The 5340-nt window shown below is 39.6% G+C and overlaps 1 non-coding gene across 1 annotated transcript; it reads left to right on the top strand.

The window, feature by feature from the left end:
• Positions 1–1821: 1821 nt before the first annotated feature.
• LOC145565991 (small nucleolar RNA R71) lies at positions 1822–1927 on the top strand. The gene has a single exon (XR_014095339.1). It is a non-coding gene; the product is annotated as a small nucleolar RNA R71 (small nucleolar RNA).
• Positions 1928–5340: the final 3413 nt, after the last annotated feature.

Here is a 5340-nt window from a genome sequence, read left to right as displayed (position 1 = left end):
TATTTTCTAGTAGTGCATCTATCAAAGCACCAGAAGTAGTAAGGGATGCTCTCCCTAGAATGATAGAAATTTTAGCATCTTCGTCCATCTCAAGCACCACAAAATCCACCAGAATAACAAATTTCCCAACCCTCAATGGAACATCCTCTACCGTACCCTTAGGAAACTTAATTGACCTATTGGCCAATTGCAAAGTGATGTTAGTAGGTAAGAGTTTCCCTAGCTCAAGTCTTTGGTACACCGAATATGCCATAAGGCTAACACTAGCTCATAGGTCACACAAGGCATTCTCAATTTGCATTTTATAAATGGCACAAGGGATGGAAAAGTTTCTGGGGTCTTTTAGCTTAGGTGGCATCTTGTTCATTATGATTGCACTACAATACTCGGTCAAGTTCACCATCTCTACACCATCACAAGTCCTCCTACCACTCAAAATGTCTTTGAGGAATTTTGCGTAGTTAGGTATTTGGGTGACTACTTCGGTAAATGGTAGAGAAAGGTGAAGTTGCTTGAGCATGTCAATGAATCTTCCAAATTGTTCATCTAACTTGTTTCTCATGAATTTTTGTGGATAAGGAAGCTTGGGTTTCACAATTTCTTTCTCCACTCTCACCTCACTAGGCTTCTCAATCTCAACCTCACTCAAAGATGCACCATTTCTCACATCTTCAACCAAAACCTCTTTTGTGCTCTCCTTAGTCTCACTCTTCCTAGGCAAACTCTCCTCAAGAACCTTACCACTCCTTGTGACAAAAGCATTAACCGGTCTCTTGGGATCTAGGCCTTGGGAAGGTAATGAAGAAGGCCTAGTATGGTCTTTTAAATCATTAGCAAGTTGAGAAATTTGGTTTTCAAGCATCTTATTATGAGTCATCATTTCATTAAATTTCATGTCACTTGCGGCCATGTAAGTGTTCAGCAACTTTGTTTGATTTTCAATGATTTCTTCCTAATTGGTTCTATGTGAAGAAGAAGAGGGTTGAACATAGGAATTATCATTTTGGGCCATTGGAGAAAATCCGGGTAGGGGACCCCTTTGAGAATTATTTTGAAAATTTCCCCTATTTTGATTGTTCCAATTCCTTCTACCTTGATTATGGTTACCATAAACTTGGTTATGATTACCATAATTTTGGTTATGATTTTTGCTACTATAACCTTGGTTGTTATAGTTACCTCGGGAATATTGGTTCCCATGGTTCCTATTACCACCACTTTGGTTGTAGTTGTCAAAATTGCCATGGTTGTTGTAATACCTATTCCATTGACCTTTTTGATTCTCAAACCTAGAATCATGATTATTTGACACATAGTTCACATGCTCATTCACATTTCCATCTTGATCATCACAAACATCCATACATGCATGAGGGCAACTAGAAACATCATGATCATACGACCCACAATCATCACAAAACAAGCATCCACTAGGCATGTTATTAGAAGAGGGAGGGGGTTGAATATTAGAAGACATACCTCTCCCCTTAGATTGGGAGGGAAGACTTGAAACTTGGTAGGTAGCACTTTCCAACTTCGCCTTGACGGCGGACATCTCCTTCCCCAATTTTTGTCATTTGCGAGGATAGCTTGTTGATTGCATTGAGATGATCAACCGAGTACACCGAAGAGCTACTCTTCCTAGTTGACTCCCTTTCCCCATCTTGCCAATCTCTATAGTACCTCACTACGTCTTCAATTATGTCCACCACTTCCTCTTCCGTTTTGTTCATGGTAGGACCTCCGGCTCCTCCATCTAAACATGATTTTCCTTGAGGACTATGGCCTCCATATAAGATTTGAATAATTTGGTAGGTAGGAATTCCATGGTGAGGACATTCTCTTTGATACTCTTTGTATCTCTCCCATGCTTCATAGAGACTTTCACTAGGCTTTTGGTTGAAACCTTGAATCAAAGCTCTAGCCTCTGCCGTTTTCTTTTGTGGATAAAAACGGGATAGAAACTCCTTAGTCACTTCATCCCATGTCCTTAGAGAATTCGGCTTGACTTCCTTGTCTAGCCATTCCAAGGCACACCCAATGAGCGAAACGGGAAAAGCTTGAGGCTGATGAATTCTTGGGAAATTCCATTCACCTTGATAGTATTGCAATACTTTTTAAACTCCTTGAGATGATTTAGCGGGCTTTCATGCTTGGCCCCACTAAATTGTCGCCTCTCTATCAAAGTGATCATTGCCGGTCTTATTTCAAAGTCATTTGCCGGTGTTGTAGGTGGAGCAATCCCACTCTCAAATCTATATGCACCAGGAAATCCCAATTCTTTCAACGCCACCCTTGGATTTTCTCCCATTCTTGCTTGTTCCTCTTGTTGCGGTTCTTCTTCACTTGAAATGCTAGGGCTCAAAGATCGTCTAGCACCCCTTAACCTTGTAATAGTTCTCTCAATTTCCGGATCAAATGGCACTAGTGAACGACCACGTGCCCTATGCAAAAAATCTCAAAAGAAATGGTTAGTAGCACGGCTACAAATGTAGCCTAAAAGAAAATCTTTTTGTATATTAAAGGTGAAATAGACTAAAATACTATAACAAAGCACCAATATCAGTCCCCGGCAACGGCGCCATTTTTGACATAGGGAAAAGTAGGTCGTTTTCTACCCTTTCCTAGAGCCAAAGAAAATTTAAAAACACTCGACCAACCTAATACAAGTATATGGCAAGTCAAGGGTCGAACCCAAGGGAATGAGTAGGTGCAAGCTATAGCCTAGGTCAAGCTACTTCGAAGATTGAGGGAAGTTGCGGTTGGTAACTAAGGTATCGAGAAAACTAGATTAATCGAGAAATTCAATATACTAAATACTAGGGATATTGGTTTCATATGCAAGCTCAATGATTATGCTAATTGAAGGATCACTCAATCCATTCAAACGTTGCAAATGACAAACAATAGTTGCAATCAAAGGAATTCAAGAGCTGTTTTCTATAAGCCAAACTAGGGTTCACTATGAATGGCTAGCTAGGAAAATCACAATCAAAATCAATCAATTAAAGCAATTCTCAAATCAAGGGTTCATGTCATTGAAATTTGCAATGCAATCTAGATTAATCTTATAGGTTGATCACTCCTAGTCTAATTAATCACATGCACAACCATATCAACAAATTTAATTGCAAAAATTCAATCAATCAAGGATCATCAACTAGCAAAAATCATCAATCTAGCATGCTTCCCTTTCTCCCTAGCAACTAATCTACTCACTAATCATGGTGCAATTGAAAAACAAAATAAATTCAATCAAAATCATATTCATTTCAAGTACAATCAAGAAGGAACTCAATCTCTCAACAAATTCCAAAAGCAAGGAAAGAAATTCAAATCAAACATTCAAAAATTAAAGGAAATTGCAATAAGAGTAAATTCAAGGGAAAGAAATCTCACAAACTTTCATTGATGAGAAGAAGAAATCCATGATCAAAATGAAATCCAAGATCAAATTCAAGTACAATCAAGTATCTTAAGCTTCTCTCTCTACTTTCTCTCTCTACTAAATCTGGAAAAATATATGTCAAGTACAAATCAAGTCGTCCCCTGAAAAAGGAAAAAAGATTAAGGTTATAAATAGAAGAAGCGAGCGAAGGGGGCGGGGCTCCTGGTGCGCGCGCACCACCAGGCCGTGCGCGCGCACAGGTGGGTCTGCGTGCATTCACCCCCAATGCCGCGCGCGCGCACCTTTGCTCGATGCTCGTGGCCTTGCCTCCTTCGCTTGCTCGATAAATCTTCGTGCTCTCGAGCATCCCTATCATTGATGCACTTGAGGCGATGCTCATGAGAAGGGCAACTCCTTTATCTTCCAAGCATTATAATGCCTCGAGCCAAACATAACTTCCAAGGCCCTCGAGCTCGCGGAGCTATCTTGAATTACGTTTTCGAAATCCCGAAGTTTGCTCCATTAACAGTCTTGAATGAGCTTGAGCTTTCTCCTTGGTTATCATACCTCGGGAAACTCAACATACCTACAAAACAAATCAAGGAAACAAAGAATCGAGAGAAATGGTCGAGAAATGAACAAAATGACAAGAAAACCAATAAAAGCATGCATTTCTCTAAACTTACACACAAACACGCAAAGCACGCATTATTATGTAAAAACACGACAAAAAAGGACTAAAAATGGGAATAAAACTATAAAGAAAACCTAGCCTAAGAGTGCCATAAATGACACTCATCAAACGTCTACCGTACATGGAGATTATAACGGCAACACTCGGACGGCTAGGTCCTCTTAGTAAGAGAAGCTGACATTACAAGACTGGGAATGTCCCCCTACTAACAATAGGGAACATGTATTTGTTGTTTACAAGGCCTCTCGAAGAGCGAGACTGTGAAAACGGTAATCATCAAGCATCATCTTTCATCTTTGATTATGGCCATTTGAACCATCATTAAAAATCATGCGCAAGGATCTTCATCCTTAGAACTAGAAAATAAAGACTCAGTAATGGCCACAAGGCTCAAACTTTCAGCTTTCTTAAAGTCTAAACTAAATTCATCGTCAGATTCTTCAAACATCTTCCCTTCGCCCGTGATGATTTCCAGCTTATCACCTTTATGGTTAATCCATTTGAAAGACTTCCTCCATCCATGCTCGAAGGTTTCATTAGAAGAGGTGATCAACGAGGTTGGGTCAAAAGCTTCATCTTGGATGGCGTTCTGATTAGTCATTGTAGCAACATGGTTTTGCTCTAGTCCAAATAGCAAGTTAAATGCTTGCCCATCACAGCACCCTTGAGTTGGGTGTTTTGATTGGACGATTTTGAAATCATCATTCAAGAAGTAGCAATCGTGGAATATTTCGAATCCAGGCTTCTTGATACCTTCTAGAACTAATGGTTCTTGGAAAGTCATAGCATGGGTAATTGTCCATTAAGGGTTTGATTGTAGGATGGGAGTAAAGTGATTATCCTTTTCTTATTGTTGTCTTTATGTGCTTTAATTTTAGCATGGTGAGACTCTAGTTCTTCTTTGGTTTGTTTATATCCTAATCCAAAAGAGAAAGTTTTCTTTGGGATAGGAAGTAAAAGAGATTTCTTCATTCCTATTCCCAAGGGCATCCCAGGAAAGTAAGTACTCTTTAATAAGATGTTGTTTACTATTTGGGTGGAATATGGATCAAGCTTGAATGGTTCTTCAAGGCTTTCCTCCATTTCTAGTGTGCAAATTGCCTCCGCGGCATATCCCCACATGTCCTCATCATTATCATGGTTTATTTCTAGAAGCGATGCAGCTTATGATGCCCTTATCTTAAGCTTGAAACTCACTCCTTTTGGATATTGTAGCATATGCCTTGAACCTGGAACACATATACAAACATGAGTAAGA

This window comes from Chenopodium album, chromosome 10, assembly GCF_948465745.1.
Source record: "Chenopodium album chromosome 10, dcCheAlbu1.1, whole genome shotgun sequence".
Taxonomy (NCBI): domain Eukaryota; kingdom Viridiplantae; phylum Streptophyta; class Magnoliopsida; order Caryophyllales; family Amaranthaceae; genus Chenopodium; species Chenopodium album.
The sequence above is the reverse complement of the archived record's forward strand: the minus strand, read 5'-3'. Positions and strand labels throughout refer to the sequence as shown.